The sequence below is a fragment of the Chaetodon auriga genome, chromosome 12, assembly GCF_051107435.1.
Source record: "Chaetodon auriga isolate fChaAug3 chromosome 12, fChaAug3.hap1, whole genome shotgun sequence".
In the NCBI taxonomy this organism is placed as follows: domain Eukaryota; kingdom Metazoa; phylum Chordata; class Actinopteri; order Chaetodontiformes; family Chaetodontidae; genus Chaetodon; species Chaetodon auriga.
In genome coordinates this window covers 87431-109367 of record NC_135085.1, presented here as the reverse complement: position 1 = coordinate 109367, position 21937 = coordinate 87431, and positions in this window count along the sequence as shown.

Sequence of the window (21937 nt, the reverse complement as noted above, 5' to 3'; positions counted from 1 at the left end):
ATGAGAATTACAACAAGTGTTCAGTTTGTTCGTGTCTCGTTCATGTAGTGTGATTTTGACTGTAAAATCAAATGAGCGTCACCATTTAAGATTCATTTGTTTTTATGTGTCACACTGTGTCGGAATGACAATTCCACTTTAGAAACACTCAAATGTGAATGTGTATGAAGGACAGCATTATTTCATTTGACTTCTTTTTCGGATACTGTGAAAAGTACGACAAATGTTCAGTTTTTGTGTGGCTCGCTCATGTAGTGTGATTTTGACTGTAAAATCAAATGAGCGTCACCATTTAAGTTTAATTTGTTTTTATGTGCCACACTGTCTCAGAATGACAATTCCACTTTGGAAACACTCAAATGTGAATGTTTATGAACGACAATATATTTTAATTTGACTTCTTTTTCAGGTACTGTGAAAAGTACGACAAATGTTCAGTTTTTGTGTGGCTCGCTCATGTAGTGTGATTTTGATTGTAAAATCGAATGAGCGTCACCATTTAAGATTCATTTGTTTTTATGTGTCACACTGTCTCAGAATGACAATTCCACTCTGGAAACATTCAACTGTGAATGTTTATGAAGGACAACATGTTTTAATTTGACTTCTTCTTCAGATACTGTGAAAAGTACGACAAATGTTCAATTTGTGCTTGTCTCGCTCATGTAGTGTGATTTTGACTGTAAAATCAAATGAGCGTCACCATTTAAGATTCATTTGTTTTTATGTGTCACACTATCTCAGAATGACAATTCTACTTTAGAAACACTCAAATGTGAATGTGTATGAAGGACAGCATTATTTCATTTGACTTCTTTTTCAGATACTGTGAAAAGTACGACAAATGTTCAGTTTTTGTGTGGCTCGCTCATGTAGTGTGATTTTGACTGTAAAATCAAATGAGCGTCACCATTTAAGATTCATTTAAGATTCATTTGTTTTTATGTGTCACACTGTCTCAGAATGACAATTCCACTCTGGAAACATTCAACTGTGAATGTTTATGAAGGACAACATGTTTTAATTTGACTTCTTTTTCAGATACTGTGAAAAGTACAACAAATGTTCAGTTTTTGTGTGGCTGGCTCATGTAGTGTGATTTTGACTGTAAAATCGAATGAGCGTCACCATTTAAGATTCATTTGTTTTTATGTGCCACACTGTCTCAGAATGACAATTCCACTTTGGAAACACTCAAATGTGAATGTTTATGAACGACAATATGTTTTAATTTGACTTCTTTTTCGGGTACTGTGAAAAGTACGACAAATGTTCAGTTTTTGTGTGGCTCGCACATGTAGTGTGATTTTGACTGTAAAATCAAATGAGCGTCACCATTTAAGATTCATTTGTTTTTATGTGTCACACTGTGTCGGAATGACAATTCCACTTTAGAAACACTCAAATGTGAATGTGTATGAAGGACAGTATTATTTCATTTGACTTCTTTTTCAGATACTATGAGAATTACAACAAGTGTTCAGTTTGTTCGTGTCTCGTTCATGTAGTGTGATTTTGACTGTAAAATCAAATGAGCGTCACCATTTAAGATTCATTTGTTTTTATGTGTCACACTGTCTCAGAATGACAATTCCACATTGGAAACACGCAAATGTGAATGTTTATGAACCACAATATGTTTTAATTTGACTTCTTTTTCAGGTACTGTGAAAAGTACGACAAATGTTCAGTTTTTGTGTGGCTCGCTCATGCAGTGTGATTTTGACTGTAAAATCAAATGAGCGTCACCATTTAAGATTCATTTGTTTTTATGTGTCACACTATCTCAGAATGAGAATTCCACTCTGGAAACATTCAACTGTGAATGTTTATGAAGGACAACATGTTTTAATTTGACTTCTTTTTCAGATACTGTGAAAAGTACGACAAATGTTCAATTTGTGCTTGTCTCGCTCATGTACTGTGATTTTGACTGTAAAATCAAATGAGCGTCACCATTTAAGATTCATTTGTTTTTATGTGTCACACTGTCTCAGAATGACAATTCCACCTAAGAAACACTCAAATGTGAATGTTTATGAAAGACAATATGTTTTAATTTTGACTTCTTTTTCAGATACTGTGATAATTACGACAAGTGTTCAGTTTGTGCGTGGCTCGCTCATGTAGTGTGATTTTGACTGTAAAATCAAATGAGCGTCACCATTTAAGATTCATTTGTTTTTATGTGTCACACTGTCTCAGAATGACAATTCCACCTAAGAAACACTCAAATGTGAATGTTTATGAAAGACAATATGTTTTAATTTTGACTTCTTTTTCAGATACTGTGATAATTACGACAAGTGTTCAGTTTGTGCGTGGCTCGCTCATGTAGTGTGATTTTGACTGTAAAATCAAATGAGCGTCACCATTTAAGATTCATTTAAGATTCATTTGTTTTTATGTGTCACACTCTCTCAGAATGACAATTCCACTCTGGAAACATTCAACTGTGAACGTTTATGAAGGACAACATGTTTTAATTTGACTTCTTTTTCAGATACTGTGAAAAGTACGACAAATGTTCAATTTGTGCTTGTCTCGCTCATGTAGTGTGATTTTGACTGTAAAATCAAATGAGCGTCACCATTTAAGATTCATTTGTTTTTATGTGTCACACTGTGTCTGAATGACAATTCCACTTTAGAAACACTCAAATGTGAATGTGTATGAAGGACAGCATTATTTCATTTGACTTCTTTTTCAGATACTATGAGAATTACAACAAGTGTTCAGTTTGTTCGTGTCTCGTTCATGTAGTGTGATTTTGACTGTAAAATCAAATGAGCGTCACCATTTAAGATTCATTTGTTTTTATGTGTCACACTGTGTCGGAATGACAATTCCACTTTAGAAACACTCAAATGTGAATGTGTATGAAGGACAGCATTATTTCATTTGACTTCTTTTTCAGATACTGTGAAAAGTACAACAAGTGTTCAGTTTGTGCGTGGCTCGCTCATGTAGTGTGATTTTGACTGTAAAATCAAATGAGCGTCACCATTTAAGATTCATTTAAGATTCATTTGTTTTTATGTGTCACACTGTCTCAGAATGACAATTCCACTCTGGAAACATTCAACTGTGAATGTTTATGAAGGACAACATGTTTTAATTTGACTTCTTTTTCAGATACTGTGAAAAGTACAACAAATGTTCAGTTTTTGTGTGGCTGGCTCATGTAGTGTGATTTTGACTGTAAAATCGAATGAGCGTCACCATTTAAGATTCATTTGTTTTTATGTGCCACACTGTCTCAGAATGACAATTCCACTTTGGAAACACTCAAATGTGAATGTTTATGAACGACAATATGTTTTAATTTGACTTCTTTTTCGGGTACTGTGAAAAGTACGACAAATGTTCAGTTTTTGTGTGGCTCGCACATGTAGTGTGATTTTGACTGTAAAATCAAATGAGCGTCACCATTTAAGATTCATTTGTTTTTATGTGTCACACTGTGTCGGAATGACAATTCCACTTTAGAAACACTCAAATGTGAATGTGTATGAAGGACAGTATTATTTCATTTGACTTCTTTTTCAGATACTATGAGAATTACAACAAGTGTTCAGTTTGTTCGTGTCTCGTTCATGTAGTGTGATTTTGACTGTAAAATCAAATGAGCGTCACCATTTAAGATTCATTTGTTTTTATGTGTCACACTGTCTCAGAATGACAATTCCACTTTGGAAACACGCAAATGTGAATGTTTATGAACCACAATATGTTTTAATTTGACTTCTTTTTCAGGTACTGTGAAAAGTACGACAAATGTTCAGTTTTTGTGTGGCTCGCTCATGCAGTGTGATTTTGACTGTAAAATCAAATGAGCGTCACCATTTAAGATTCATTTGTTTTTATGTGTCACACTATCTCAGAATGAGAATTCCACTCTGGAAACATTCAACTGTGAATGTTTATGAAGGACAACATGTTTTAATTTGACTTCTTTTTCAGATACTGTGAAAAGTACGACAAATGTTCAATTTGTGCTTGTCTCGCTCATGTACTGTGATTTTGACTGTAAAATCAAATGAGCGTCACCATTTAAGATTCATTTGTTTTTATGTGTCACACTATCTCAGAATGACAATTCCACTTTAGAAACACTCAAATGTCAATGTGTATGAAGGACAGCATTATTTCATTTGACTTCTTTTTCAGATACTGTGAAAAATACGACAAATGTTCAATTTGTGCTTGTCTCGCTCATGTAGTGTGATTTTGACTGTAAAATCAAATGAGCGTCACCATTTAAGATTCATTTGTTTTTATGTGTCACACTGTCTCAGAATGACAATTCCACCTAAGAAACACTCAAATGTGAATGTTTATGAAAGACAATATGTTTTAATTTTGACTTCTTTTTCAGATACTGTGATAATTACGACAAGTGTTCAGTTTGTGCGTGGCTCGCTCATGTAGTGTGATTTTGACTGTAAAATCAAACGAGCGTCACCATTTAAGATTCATTTAAGATTCATTTGTTTTTATGTGTCACACTATCTCAGAATGACAATTCCACTCTGGAAACATTCAACTGTGAACGTTTATGAAGGACAACATGTTTTAATTTGACTTCTTTTTCAGATACTGTGAAAAGTACGACAAATGTTCAATTTGTGCTTGTCTCGCTCATGTAGTGTGATTTTGACTGTAAAATCAAATGAGCGTCACCATTTAAGATTCATTTGTTTTTATGTGTCACACTGTGTCTGAATGACAATTCCACTTTAGAAACACTCAAATGTGAATGTGTATGAAGGACAGCATTATTTCATTTGACTTCTTTTTCAGATACTATGAGAATTACAACAAGTGTTCAGTTTGTTCGTGTCTCGTTCATGTAGTGTGATTTTGACTGTAAAATCAAATGAGCGTCACCATTTAAGATTCATTTGTTTTTATGTGTCACACTGTCTCAGAATGACAATTCCACTTTGGAAACACGCAAATGTGAATGTTTATGAACCACAATATGTTTTAATTTGACTTCTTTTTCAGGTACTGTGAAAAGTACGACAAATGTTCAGTTTTTGTGTGGCTCGCTCATGCAGTGTGATTTTGACTGTAAAATCAAATGAGCGTCACCATTTAAGATTCATTTGTTTTTATGTGTCACACTATCTCAGAATGAGAATTCCACTCTGGAAACATTCAACTGTGAATGTTTATGAAGGACAACATGTTTTAATTTGACTTCTTTTTCAGATACTGTGAAAAGTACGACAAATGTTCAATTTGTGCTTGTCTCGCTCATGTACTGTGATTTTGACTGTAAAATCAAATGAGCGTCACCATTTAAGATTCATTTGTTTTTATGTGTCACACTATCTCAGAATGACAATTCCACTTTAGAAACACTCAAATGTCAATGTGTATGAAGGACAGCATTATTTCATTTGACTTCTTTTTCAGATACTGTGAAAAATACGACAAATGTTCAATTTGTGCTTGTCTCGCTCATGTAGTGTGATTTTGACTGTAAAATCAAATGAGCGTCACCATTTAAGATTCATTTGTTTTTATGTGTCACACTGTCTCAGAATGACAATTCCACCTAAGAAACACTCAAATGTGAATGTTTATGAAAGACAATATGTTTTAATTTTGACTTCTTTTTCAGATACTGTGATAATTACGACAAGTGTTCAGTTTGTGCGTGGCTCGCTCATGTAGTGTGATTTTGACTGTAAAATCAAACGAGCGTCACCATTTAAGATTCATTTAAGATTCATTTGTTTTTATGTGTCACACTATCTCAGAATGACAATTCCACTCTGGAAACATTCAACTGTGAACGTTTATGAAGGACAACATGTTTTAATTTGACTTCTTTTTCAGATACTGTGAAAAGTACGACAAATGTTCAATTTGTGCTTGTCTCGCTCATGTAGTGTGATTTTGACTGTAAAATCAAATGAGCGTCACCATTTAAGATTCATTTGTTTTTATGTGTCACACTGTGTCTGAATGACAATTCCACTTTAGAAACACTCAAATGTGAATGTGTATGAAGGACAGCATTATTTCATTTGACTTCTTTTTCAGATACTATGAGAATTACAACAAGTGTTCAGTTTGTTCGTGTCTCGTTCATGTAGTGTGATTTTGACTGTAAAATCAAATGAGCGTCACCATTTAAGATTCATTTGTTTTTATGTGTCACACTGTGTCGGAATGACAATTCCACTTTAGAAACACTCAAATGTGAATGTGTATGAAGGACAGCATTATTTCATTTGACTTCTTTTTCGGATACTGTGAAAAGTACGACAAATGTTCAATTTGTGCTTGTCTCGCTCATGTAGTGTGATTTTGACTGTAAAATCAAATGAGCGTCACCATTTAAGATTCATTTGTTTTTATGTGTCACACTGTGTCTGAATGACAATTCCACTTTAGAAACACTCAAATGTGAATGTGTATGAAGGACAGTATTATTTCATTTGACTTCTTTTTCAGATACTATGAGAATTACAACAAGTGTTCAGTTTGTTCGTGTCTCGTTCATGTAGTGTGATTTTGACTGTAAAATCAAATGAGCGTCACCATTTAAGATTCATTTGTTTTTATGTGTCACACTGTCTCAGAATGACAATTCCACTTTGGAAACACGCAAATGTGAATGTTTATGAACCACAATATGTTTTAATTTGACTTCTTTTTCAGGTACTGTGAAAAGTACGACAAATGTTCAGTTTTTGTGTGGCTCGCTCATGCAGTGTGATTTTGACTGTAAAATCAAATGAGCGTCACCATTTAAGATTCATTTGTTTTTATGTGTCACACTATCTCAGAATGAGAATTCCACTCTGGAAACATTCAACTGTGAATGTTTATGAAGGACAACATGTTTTAATTTGACTTCTTTTTCAGATACTGTGAAAAGTACGACAAATGTTCAATTTGTGCTTGTCTCGCTCATGTACTGTGATTTTGACTGTAAAATCAAATGAGCGTCACCATTTAAGATTCATTTGTTTTTATGTGTCACACTATCTCAGAATGACAATTCCACTTTAGAAACACTCAAATGTCAATGTGTATGAAGGACAGCATTATTTCATTTGACTTCTTTTTCAGATACTGTGAAAAATACGACAAATGTTCAATTTGTGCTTGTCTCGCTCATGTAGTGTGATTTTGACTGTAAAATCAAATGAGCGTCACCATTTAAGATTCATTTGTTTTTATGTGTCACACTGTCTCAGAATGACAATTCCACCTAAGAAACACTCAAATGTGAATGTTTATGAAAGACAATATGTTTTAATTTTGACTTCTTTTTCAGATACTGTGATAATTACGACAAGTGTTCAGTTTGTGCGTGGCTCGCTCATGTAGTGTGATTTTGACTGTAAAATCAAACGAGCGTCACCATTTAAGATTCATTTAAGATTCATTTGTTTTTATGTGTCACACTATCTCAGAATGACAATTCCACTCTGGAAACATTCAACTGTGAACGTTTATGAAGGACAACATGTTTTAATTTGACTTCTTTTTCAGATACTGTGAAAAGTACGACAAATGTTCAATTTGTGCTTGTCTCGCTCATGTAGTGTGATTTTGACTGTAAAATCAAATGAGCGTCACCATTTAAGATTCATTTGTTTTTATGTGTCACACTGTGTCTGAATGACAATTCCACTTTAGAAACACTCAAATGTGAATGTGTATGAAGGACAGCATTATTTCATTTGACTTCTTTTTCAGATACTATGAGAATTACAACAAGTGTTCAGTTTGTTCGTGTCTCGTTCATGTAGTGTGATTTTGACTGTAAAATCAAATGAGCGTCACCATTTAAGATTCATTTGTTTTTATGTGTCACACTGTCTCAGAATGACAATTCCACTTTGGAAACACGCAAATGTGAATGTTTATGAACCACAATATGTTTTAATTTGACTTCTTTTTCAGGTACTGTGAAAAGTACGACAAATGTTCAGTTTTTGTGTGGCTCGCTCATGCAGTGTGATTTTGACTGTAAAATCAAATGAGCGTCACCATTTAAGATTCATTTGTTTTTATGTGTCACACTATCTCAGAATGAGAATTCCACTCTGGAAACATTCAACTGTGAATGTTTATGAAGGACAACATGTTTTAATTTGACTTCTTTTTCAGATACTGTGAAAAGTACGACAAATGTTCAATTTGTGCTTGTCTCGCTCATGTACTGTGATTTTGACTGTAAAATCAAATGAGCGTCACCATTTAAGATTCATTTGTTTTTATGTGTCACACTATCTCAGAATGACAATTCCACTTTAGAAACACTCAAATGTCAATGTGTATGAAGGACAGCATTATTTCATTTGACTTCTTTTTCAGATACTGTGAAAAATACGACAAATGTTCAATTTGTGCTTGTCTCGCTCATGTAGTGTGATTTTGACTGTAAAATCAAATGAGCGTCACCATTTAAGATTCATTTGTTTTTATGTGTCACACTGTCTCAGAATGACAATTCCACCTAAGAAACACTCAAATGTGAATGTTTATGAAAGACAATATGTTTTAATTTTGACTTCTTTTTCAGATACTGTGATAATTACGACAAGTGTTCAGTTTGTGCGTGGCTCGCTCATGTAGTGTGATTTTGACTGTAAAATCAAACGAGCGTCACCATTTAAGATTCATTTAAGATTCATTTGTTTTTATGTGTCACACTATCTCAGAATGACAATTCCACTCTGGAAACATTCAACTGTGAACGTTTATGAAGGACAACATGTTTTAATTTGACTTCTTTTTCAGATACTGTGAAAAGTACGACAAATGTTCAATTTGTGCTTGTCTCGCTCATGTAGTGTGATTTTGACTGTAAAATCAAATGAGCGTCACCATTTAAGATTCATTTGTTTTTATGTGTCACACTGTGTCTGAATGACAATTCCACTTTAGAAACACTCAAATGTGAATGTGTATGAAGGACAGCATTATTTCATTTGACTTCTTTTTCAGATACTATGAGAATTACAACAAGTGTTCAGTTTGTTCGTGTCTCGTTCATGTAGTGTGATTTTGACTGTAAAATCAAATGAGCGTCACCATTTAAGATTCATTTGTTTTTATGTGTCACACTGTGTCGGAATGACAATTCCACTTTAGAAACACTCAAATGTGAATGTGTATGAAGGACAGCATTATTTCATTTGACTTCTTTTTCGGATACTGTGAAAAGTACGACAAATGTTCAATTTGTGCTTGTCTCGCTCATGTAGTGTGATTTTGACTGTAAAATCAAATGAGCGTCACCATTTAAGATTCATTTGTTTTTATGTGTCACACTGTGTCTGAATGACAATTCCACTTTAGAAACACTCAAATGTGAATGTGTATGAAGGACAGCATTATTTCATTTGACTTCTTTTTCAGATACTATGAGAATTACAACAAGTGTTCAGTTTGTTCGTGTCTCGTTCATGTAGTGTGATTTTGACTGTAAAATCAAATGAGCGTCACCATTTAAGATTCATTTGTTTTTATGTGTCACACTGTGTCGGAATGACAATTCCACTTTAGAAACACTCAAATGTGAATGTGTATGAAGGACAGCATTATTTCATTTGACTTCTTTTTCGGATACTGTGAAAAGTACGACAAATGTTCAGTTTTTGTGTGGCTCGCTCATGTAGTGTGATTTTGACTGTAAAATCAAATGAGCGTCACCATTTAAGTTTAATTTGTTTTTATGTGCCACACTGTCTCAGAATGACAATTCCACTTTGGAAACACTCAAATGTGAATGTTTATGAACGACAATATATTTTAATTTGACTTCTTTTTCAGGTACTGTGAAAAGTACGACAAATGTTCAGTTTTTGTGTGGCTCGCTCATGTAGTGTGATTTTGACTGTAAAATCGAATGAGCGTCACCATTTAAGATTCATTTGTTTTTATGTGTCACACTGTCTCAGAATGACAATTCCACTCTGGAAACATTCAACTGTGAATGTTTATGAAGGACAACATGTTTTAATTTGACTTCTTCTTCAGATACTGTGAAAAGTACGACAAATGTTCAATTTGTGCTTGTCTCGCTCATGTAGTGTGATTTTGACTGTAAAATCAAATGAGCGTCACCATTTAAGATTCATTTGTTTTTATGTGTCACACTATCTCAGAATGACAATTCTACTTTAGAAACACTCAAATGTGAATGTGTATGAAGGACAGCATTATTTCATTTGACTTCTTTTTCAGATACTGTGAAAAGTACGACAAATGTTCAGTTTTTGTGTGGCTCGCTCATGTAGTGTGATTTTGACTGTAAAATCAAATGAGCGTCACCATTTAAGATTCATTTGTTTTTATGTGCCACACTGTCTCAGAATGACAATTCCACTTTGGAAACACTCAAATGTGAATGTTTATGAACGACAATATGTTTTAATTTGACTTCTTTTTCGGGTACTGTGAAAAGTACGACAAATGTTCAGTTTTTGTGTGGCTCGCACATGTAGTGTGATTTTGACTGTAAAATCTAATGAGCGTCACCATTTAAGATTCATTTGTTTTTATGTGTCACACTGTCTCAGAATGACAATTCCACTATGGAAACACGCAAATGTGAATGTTTACGAACCACAATATGTTTTAATTTGACTTCTTTTTCAGGTACTGTGAAAAGTACGACAAATGTTCAGTTTTTGTGTGGCTCGCTCATGCAGTGTGATTTTGACTGTAAAATCAAATGAGCGTCACCATTTAAGATTCATTTGTTTTTATGTGTCACACTATCTCAGAATGAGAATTCCACTCTGGAAACATTTAACTGTGAATGTTTATGAAGGACAACATGTTTTAATTTGACTTCTTTCTCAGATACTGTGAAAAGTACGACAAATGTTCAATTTGTGCTTGTCTCGCTCATGTAGTGTGATTTTGACTGTAAAATCAAATGAGCGTCACCATTTAAGATTCATTCGTTTTTATGTGTCACACTATCTCAGAATGACAATTCCACTTTAGAAACACTCAAATGTCAATGTGTATGAAGGACAGCATTATTTCATTTGACTTCTTTTTCAGATACTGTGAAAAGTGCGACAAATGTTCAATTTGTGCTTGTCTCGCTCATGTAGTGTGATTTTGACTGTAAAATCAAATGAGCGTCACCATTTAAGATTCATTTGTTTTTATGTGTCACACTGTCTCAGAATGACAATTCCACCTAAGAAACACTCAAATGTGAATGTTTATGAAAGACAATATGTTTTAATTTTGACTTCTTTTTCAGATACTGTGATAATTACGACAAGTGTTCAGTTTGTGCGTGGCTCGCTCATGTAGTGTGATTTTGACTGTAAAATCAAATGAGCGTCACCATTTAAGATTCATTTAAGATTCATTTGTTTTTATGTGTCACACTATCTCAGAATGACAATTCCACTCTGGAAACATTCAACTGTGAACGTTTATGAAGGACAACATGTTTTAATTTGACTTCTTTTTCAGATACTGTGAAAAGTACGACAAATGTTCAATTTGTGCTTGTCTCGCTCATGTAGTGTGATTTTGACTGTAAAATCAAATGAGCGTCACCATTTAAGATTCATTTGTTTTTATGTGTCACACTGTGTCTGAATGACAATTCCACTTTAGAAACACTCAAATGTGAATGTGTATGAAGGACAGCATTATTTCATTTGACTTCTTTTTCAGATACTATGAGAATTACAACAAGTGTTCAGTTTGTTCGTGTCTCGTTCATGTAGTGTGATTTTGACTGTAAAATCAAATGAGCGTCACCATTTAAGATTCATTTGTTTTTATGTGTCACACTGTGTCGGAATGACAATTCCACTTTAGAAACACTCAAATGTGAATGTGTATGAAGGACAGCATTATTTCATTTGACTTCTTTTTCAGATACTGTGAAAAGTACAACAAGTGTTCAGTTTGTGCGTGGCTCGCTCATGTAGTGTGATTTTGACTGTAAAATCAAATGAGCGTCACCATTTAAGATTCATTTAAGATTCATTTGTTTTTATGTGTCACACTGTCTCAGAATGACAATTCCACTCTGGAAACATTCAACTGTGAATGTTTATGAAGGACAACATGTTTTAATTTGACTTCTTTTTCAGATACTGTGAAAAGTACAACAAATGTTCAGTTTTTGTGTGGCTGGCTCATGTAGTGTGATTTTGACTGTAAAATCGAATGAGCGTCACCATTTAAGATTCATTTGTTTTTATGTGCCACACTGTCTCAGAATGACAATTCCACTTTGGAAACACTCAAATGTGAATGTTTATGAACGACAATATGTTTTAATTTGACTTCTTTTTCGGGTACTGTGAAAAGTACGACAAATGTTCAGTTTTTGTGTGGCTCGCACATGTAGTGTGATTTTGACTGTAAAATCAAATGAGCGTCACCATTTAAGATTCATTTGTTTTTATGTGTCACACTGTGTCGGAATGACAATTCCACTTTAGAAACACTCAAATGTGAATGTGTATGAAGGACAGTATTATTTCATTTGACTTCTTTTTCAGATACTATGAGAATTACAACAAGTGTTCAGTTTGTTCGTGTCTCGTTCATGTAGTGTGATTTTGACTGTAAAATCAAATGAGCGTCACCATTTAAGATTCATTTGTTTTTATGTGTCACACTGTCTCAGAATGACAATTCCACTTTGGAAACACGCAAATGTGAATGTTTATGAACCACAATATGTTTTAATTTGACTTCTTTTTCAGGTACTGTGAAAAGTACGACAAATGTTCAGTTTTTGTGTGGCTCGCTCATGCAGTGTGATTTTGACTGTAAAATCAAATGAGCGTCACCATTTAAGATTCATTTGTTTTTATGTGTCACACTATCTCAGAATGAGAATTCCACTCTGGAAACATTCAACTGTGAATGTTTATGAAGGACAACATGTTTTAATTTGACTTCTTTTTCAGATACTGTGAAAAGTACGACAAATGTTCAATTTGTGCTTGTCTCGCTCATGTACTGTGATTTTGACTGTAAAATCAAATGAGCGTCACCATTTAAGATTCATTTGTTTTTATGTGTCACACTATCTCAGAATGACAATTCCACTTTAGAAACACTCAAATGTCAATGTGTATGAAGGACAGCATTATTTCATTTGACTTCTTTTTCAGATACTGTGAAAAATACGACAAATGTTCAATTTGTGCTTGTCTCGCTCATGTAGTGTGATTTTGACTGTAAAATCAAATGAGCGTCACCATTTAAGATTCATTTGTTTTTATGTGTCACACTGTCTCAGAATGACAATTCCACCTAAGAAACACTCAAATGTGAATGTTTATGAAAGACAATATGTTTTAATTTTGACTTCTTTTTCAGATACTGTGATAATTACGACAAGTGTTCAGTTTGTGCGTGGCTCGCTCATGTAGTGTGATTTTGACTGTAAAATCAAACGAGCGTCACCATTTAAGATTCATTTAAGATTCATTTGTTTTTATGTGTCACACTATCTCAGAATGACAATTCCACTCTGGAAACATTCAACTGTGAACGTTTATGAAGGACAACATGTTTTAATTTGACTTCTTTTTCAGATACTGTGAAAAGTACGACAAATGTTCAATTTGTGCTTGTCTCGCTCATGTAGTGTGATTTTGACTGTAAAATCAAATGAGCGTCACCATTTAAGATTCATTTGTTTTTATGTGTCACACTGTGTCTGAATGACAATTCCACTTTAGAAACACTCAAATGTGAATGTGTATGAAGGACAGCATTATTTCATTTGACTTCTTTTTCAGATACTATGAGAATTACAACAAGTGTTCAGTTTGTTCGTGTCTCGTTCATGTAGTGTGATTTTGACTGTAAAATCAAATGAGCGTCACCATTTAAGATTCATTTGTTTTTATGTGTCACACTGTGTCGGAATGACAATTCCACTTTAGAAACACTCAAATGTGAATGTGTATGAAGGACAGCATTATTTCATTTGACTTCTTTTTCAGATACTGTGAAAAGTACAACAAGTGTTCAGTTTGTGCGTGGCTCGCTCATGTAGTGTGATTTTGACTGTAAAATCAAATGAGCGTCACCATTTAAGATTCATTTAAGATTCATTTGTTTTTATGTGTCACACTGTCTCAGAATGACAATTCCACTCTGGAAACATTCAACTGTGAATGTTTATGAAGGACAACATGTTTTAATTTGACTTCTTTTTCAGATACTGTGAAAAGTACAACAAATGTTCAGTTTTTGTGTGGCTGGCTCATGTAGTGTGATTTTGACTGTAAAATCGAATGAGCGTCACCATTTAAGATTCATTTGTTTTTATGTGCCACACTGTCTCAGAATGACAATTCCACCTAAGAAACACTCAAATGTGAATGTTTATGAAAGACAATATGTTTTAATTTTGACTTCTTTTTCAGATACTGTGATAATTACGACAAGTGTTCAGTTTGTGCGTGGCTCGCTCATGTAGTGTGATTTTGACTGTAAAATCAAACGAGCGTCACCATTTAAGATTCATTTAAGATTCATTTGTTTTTATGTGTCACACTATCTCAGAATGACAATTCCACTCTGGAAACATTCAACTGTGAACGTTTATGAAGGACAACATGTTTTAATTTGACTTCTTTTTCAGATACTGTGAAAAGTACGACAAATGTTCAATTTGTGCTTGTCTCGCTCATGTAGTGTGATTTTGACTGTAAAATCAAATGAGCGTCACCATTTAAGATTCATTTGTTTTTATGTGTCACACTGTGTCTGAATGACAATTCCACTTTAGAAACACTCAAATGTGAATGTGTATGAAGGACAGCATTATTTCATTTGACTTCTTTTTCAGATACTATGAGAATTACAACAAGTGTTCAGTTTGTTCGTGTCTCGTTCATGTAGTGTGATTTTGACTGTAAAATCAAATGAGCGTCACCATTTAAGATTCATTTGTTTTTATGTGTCACACTGTGTCGGAATGACAATTCCACTTTAGAAACACTCAAATGTGAATGTGTATGAAGGACAGCATTATTTCATTTGACTTCTTTTTCGGATACTGTGAAAAGTACGACAAATGTTCAATTTGTGCTTGTCTCGCTCATGTAGTGTGATTTTGACTGTAAAATCAAATGAGCGTCACCATTTAAGATTCATTTGTTTTTATGTGTCACACTGTGTCTGAATGACAATTCCACTTTAGAAACACTCAAATGTGAATGTGTATGAAGGACAGCATTATTTCATTTGACTTCTTTTTCAGATACTATGAGAATTACAACAAGTGTTCAGTTTGTTCGTGTCTCGTTCATGTAGTGTGATTTTGACTGTAAAATCAAATGAGCGTCACCATTTAAGATTCATTTGTTTTTATGTGTCACACTGTGTCGGAATGACAATTCCACTTTAGAAACACTCAAATGTGAATGTGTATGAAGGACAGCATTATTTCATTTGACTTCTTTTTCGGATACTGTGAAAAGTACGACAAATGTTCAGTTTTTGTGTGGCTCGCTCATGTAGTGTGATTTTGACTGTAAAATCAAATGAGCGTCACCATTTAAGTTTAATTTGTTTTTATGTGCCACACTGTCTCAGAATGACAATTCCACTTTGGAAACACTCAAATGTGAATGTTTATGAACGACAATATATTTTAATTTGACTTCTTTTTCAGGTACTGTGAAAAGTACGACAAATGTTCAGTTTTTGTGTGGCTCGCTCATGTAGTGTGATTTTGACTGTAAAATCGAATGAGCGTCACCATTTAAGATTCATTTGTTTTTATGTGTCACACTGTCTCAGAATGACAATTCCACTCTGGAAACATTCAACTGTGAATGTTTATGAAGGACAACATGTTTTAATTTGACTTCTTCTTCAGATACTGTGAAAAGTACGACAAATGTTCAATTTGTGCTTGTCTCGCTCATGTAGTGTGATTTTGACTGTAAAATCAAATGAGCGTCACCATTTAAGATTCATTTGTTTTTATGTGTCACACTATCTCAGAATGACAATTCTACTTTAGAAACACTCAAATGTGAATGTGTATGAAGGACAGCATTATTTCATTTGACTTCTTTTTCAGATACTGTGAAAAGTACGACAAATGTTCAGTTTTTGTGTGGCTCGCTCATGTAGTGTGATTTTGACTGTAAAATCAAATGAGCGTCACCATTTAAGATTCATTTGTTTTTATGTGCCACACTGTCTCAGAATGACAATTCCACTTTGGAAACACTCAAATGTGAATGTTTATGAACGACAATATGTTTTAATTTGACTTCTTTTTCGGGTACTGTGAAAAGTACGACAAATGTTCAGTTTTTGTGTGGCTCGCACATGTAGTGTGATTTTGACTGTAAAATCTAATGAGCGTCACCATTTAAGATTCATTTGTTTTTATGTGTCACACTGTCTCAGAATGACAATTCCACTTTGGAAACACGCAAATGTGAATGTTTACGAACCACAATATGTTTTAATTTGACTTCTTTTTCAGGTACTGTGAAAAGTACGACAAATGTTCAGTTTTTGTGTGGCTCGCTCATGCAGTGTGATTTTGACTGTAAAATCAAATGAGCGTCACCATTTAAGATTCATTTGTTTTTATGTGTCACACTATCTCAGAATGAGAATTCCACTCTGGAAACATTCAACTGTGAATGTTTATGAAGGACAACATGTTTTAATTTGACTTCTTTCTCAGATACTGTGAAAAGTACGACAAATGTTCAATTTGTGCTTGTCTCGCTCATGTAGTGTGATTTTGACTGTAAAATCAAATGAGCGTCACCATTTAAGATTCATTCGTTTTTATGTGTCACACTATCTCAGAATGACAATTCCACTTTAGAAACACTCAAATGTCAATGTGTATGAAGGACAGCATTATTTCATTTGACTTCTTTTTCAGATACTGTGAAAAGTGCGACAAATGTTCAATTTGTGCTTGTCTCGCTCATGTAGTGTGATTTTGACTGTAAAATCAAATGAGCGTCACCATTTAAGATTCATTTGTTTTTATGTGTCACACTGTCTCAGAATGACAATTCCACCTAAGAAACACTCAAATGTGAATGTTTTTGAAAGACAATATGTTTTAATTTTGACTTCTTTTTCAGATACTGTGATAATTACGACAAGTGTTCAGTTTGTGCGTGGCTCGCTCATGTAGTGTGATTTTGACTGTAAAATCAAATGAGCGTCACCATTTAAGATTCATTTAAGATTCATTTGTTTTTATGTGTCACACTATCTCAGAATGACAATTCCACTCTGGAAACATTCAACTGTGAACGTTTATGAAGGACAACATGTTTTAATTTGACTTCTTTTTCAGATACTGTGAAAAGTACGACAAATGTTCAATTTGTGCTTGTCTCGCTCATGTAGTGTGATTTTGACTGTAAAATCAAATGAGCGTCACCATTTAAGATTCATTTGTTTTTATGTGTCACACTGTGTCTGAATGACAATTCCACTTTAGAAACACTCAAATGTGAATGTGTATGAAGGACAGCATTATTTCATTTGACTTCTTTTTCAGATACTATGAGAATTACAACAAGTGTTCAGTTTGTTCGTGTCTCGTTCATGTAGTGTGATTTTGACTGTAAAATCAAATGAGCGTCACCATTTAAGATTCATTTGTTTTTATGTGTCACACTGTGTCGGAATGACAATTCCACTTTAGAAACACTCAAATGTGAATGTGTATGAAGGACAGCATTATTTCATTTGACTTCTTTTTCAGGTACTGTGAAAAGTACGACAAATGTTCAGTTTTTGTGTGGCTCGCTCATGTAGTGTGATTTTGACTGTAAAATCGAATGAGCGTCACCATTTAAGATTCATTTGTTTTTATGTGTCACACTGTCTCAGAATGACAATTCCACTCTGGAAACATTCAACTGTGAATGTTTATGAAGGACAACATGTTTTAATTTGACTTCTTCTTCAGATACTGTGAAAAGTACGACAAATGTTCAATTTGTGCTTGTTTCGCTCATGTAGTGTGATTTTGACTGTAAAATCAAATGAGCGTCACCATTTAAGATTCATTTGTTTTTATGTGTCACACTGTCTCAGAATGACAATTCCATCTAAGAAACACTCAAATGTGAATGTTTATGAAAGACAATATGTTTTAATTTTGACTTCTTTTTCAGATACTGTGATAATTACGACAAGTGTTCAGTTTGTGCGTGGCTCGCTCATGTAGTGTGATTTTGACTGTAAAATCAAATGAGCGTCACCATTTAAGATTCATTTAAGATTCATTTGTTTTTATGTGTCACACTGTCTCAGAATGACAATTCCACTTTGGAAACACTCAAATGTGAATGTTTATGAACGACAATATGTTTTAATTTGACTTCTTTTTCAGGTACTGTGAAAAGTACGACAAATGTTCAGTTTTTGTGTGGCTCGCACATGTAGTGTGATTTTGACTGTAAAATCAAATGAGCGTCACCATTTAAGATTCATTTGTTTTTATGTGTCACACTGTGTCGGAATGACAATTCCACTTTAGAAACACTCAAATGTGAATGTGTATGAAGGACAGCATTATTTCATTTGACTTCTTTTTCAGATACTGTGAAAAGTACGACAAATGTTCAGTTTTTGTGTGGCTCGCTCATGTAGTGTGATTTTGACTGTAAGATCAAATGAGCGTCACCATTTAAGATTAATTTGTTTTTATGTGCCACACTGTCTCAGAATGACAATTCCACTTTGGAAACATTCAAATGTGAATGTTTATGAACGACAATATATTTTAATTTGACTTCTTTTTCAGGTACTGTGAAAAGTACGACAAATGTTCAGTTTTTGTGTGGCTCGCTCATGTAGTGTGATTTTGACTGTAAAATCGAATGAGCGTCACCATTTAAGATTCATTTGTTTTTATGTGTCACACTGTCTCAGAATGACAATTCCACTTTGGAAACATTCAACTGTGAATGTTTATGAAGGACAACATGTTTTAATTTGACTTCTTCTTCAGATACTGTGAAAAGTACGACAAATGTTCAATTTGTGCTTGTCTCGCTCATGTAGTGTGATTTTGACTGTAAAATCAAATGAGCGTCACCATTTAAGATTCATTTGTTTTTATGTGTCACACTATCTCAGAATGACAATTCTACTTTAGAAACACTCAAATGTGAATGTGTATGAAGGACAGCATTATTTCATTTGACTTCTTTTTCAGATACTGTGAAAAGTACGACAAATGTTCAATTTCTGCTTGTCTCGCTCATGTAGTGTGATTTTGACTGTAAAATCAAATGAGCGTCACCATTTAAGATTCATTTGTTTTTATGTGTCACACTATCTCAGAATGAGAATTCCACTCTGGAAACATTCAACTGTGAATGTTTATGAAGGACAACATGTTTTAATTTGACTTCTTTTTCAGATACTGTGAAAAGTACGACAAATGTTCAATTTGTGCTTGTCTCGCTCATGTAGTGTGATTTTGACTGTAAAATCAAATGAGCGTCACCATTTAAGATTCATTTGTTTTTATGTGTCACACTATCTCAGAATGACAATTCCACTTTAGAAACACTCAAATGTGAATGTGTATGAAGGACAGCATTAATTAATTTGACTTCTTTTTCGGATACTCTGAAAAGTACGACAAGTGTTCAGTTTTTGTGTGGCTCGCTCATGTCGTGTGATTTTGACTGTAAAATCAAATGAGCGTCACCATTTAAGATTCATTTGTTTTTATGTGTCACACTATCTCAGAATGACAATTCCAATCTGGAAACATTCAACTGTGAATGTTTATGAAAGACAACATGTTTTAATTTGACTTCTTTTTCAGATACTGTGAAAAGTACGACAAATGTTCAATTTGTGCTTGTCTCGCTCATGTAGTGTGATTTTGACTGTAAAATCAAATGAGCGTCACCATTTAAGATTCATTTGTTTTTATGTGTCACACTATCTCAGAATGACAATTCCACTTTAGAAACACTCAAATGTGAATGTGTATGAAGGACAGCATTATTTCATTTGACTTCTTTTTCAGGTACTGTGAAAAGTACGACAAATGTTCAGTTTTTGTGTGGCTCGCTCATGTAGTGTGATTTTGACTGTAAAATCGAATGAGCGTCACCATTTAAGATTCATTTGTTTTTATGTGTCACACTGTCTCAGAATGACAATTCCACTCTGGAAACATTCAACTGTGAATGTTTATGAAGGACAACATGTTTTAATTTGACTTCTTCTTCAGATACTGTGAAAAGTACGACAAATGTTCAATTTGTGCTTGTTTCGCTCATGTAGTGTGATTTTGACTGTAAAATCAAATGAGCGTCACCATTTAAGATTCATTTGTTTTTATGTGTCACACTGTCTCAGAATGACAATTCCATCTAAGAAACACTCAAATGTGAATGTTTATGAAAGACAATATGTTTTAATTTTGACTTCTTTTTCAGATACTGTGATAATTACGACAAGTGTTCAGTTTGTGCGTGGCTCGCTCATGTAGTGTGATTTTGACTGTAAAATCAAATGAGCGTCACCATTTAAGATTCATTTAAGATTCATTTGTTTTTATGTGTCACACTGTCTCAGAATGACAATTCCACTTTGGAAACACTCAAATGTGAATGTTTATGAACGACAATATGTTTTAATTTGACTTCTTTTTCAGGTACTGTGAAAAGTACGACAAATGTTCAGTTTTTGTGTGGCTCGCACATGTAGTGTGATTTTGACTGTAAAATCAAATGAGCGTCACCATTTAAGATTCATTTGTTTTTATGTGTCACACTGTGTCGGAATGACAATTCCACTTTAGAAACACTCAAATGTGAATGTGTATGAAGGACAGCATTATTTCATTTGACTTCTTTTTCAGATACTGTGAAAAGTACGACAAATGTTCAGTTTTTGTGTGGCTCGCTCATGTAGTGTGATTTTGACTGTAAGATCAAATGAGCGTCACCATTTAAGATTAATTTGTTTTTATGTGCCACACTGTCTCAGAATGACAATTCCACTTTGGAAACATTCAAATGTGAATGTTTATGAACGACAATATATTTTAATTTGACTTCTTTTTCAGGTACTGTGAAAAGTACGACAAATGTTCAGTTTTTGTGTGGCTCGCTCATGTAGTGTGATTTTGACTGTAAAATCGAATGAGCGTCACCATTTAAGATTCATTTGTTTTTATGTGTCACACTGTCTCAGAATGACAATTCCACTTTGGAAACATTCAACTGTGAATGTTTATGAAGGACAACATGTTTTAATTTGACTTCTTCTTCAGATACTGTGAAAAGTACGACAAATGTTCAATTTGTGCTTGTCTCGCTCATGTAGTGTGATTTTGACTGTAAAATCAAATGAGCGTCACCATTTAAGATTCATTTGTTTTTATGTGTCACACTATCTCAGAATGACAATTCTACTTTAGAAACACTCAAATGTGAATGTGTATGAAGGACAGCATTATTTCATTTGACTTCTTTTTCAGATACTGTGAAAAGTACGACAAATGTTCAATTTCTGCTTGTCTCGCTCATGTAGTGTGATTTTGACTGTAAAATCAAATGAGCGTCACCATTTAAGATTCATTTGTTTTTATGTGTCACACTATCTCAGAATGAGAATTCCACTCTGGAAACATTCAACTGTGAATGTTTATGAAGGACAACATGTTTTAATTTGACTTCTTTTTCAGATACTGTGAAAAGTACGACAAATGTTCAATTTGTGCTTGTCTCGCTCATGTAGTGTGATTTTGACTGTAAAATCAAATGAGCGTCACCATTTAAGATTCATTTGTTTTTATGTGTCACACTATCTCAGAATGACAATTCCACTTTAGAAACACTCAAATGTGAATGTGTATGAAGGACAGCATTAATTAATTTGACTTCTTTTTCGGATACTCTGAAAAGTACGACAAGTGTTCAGT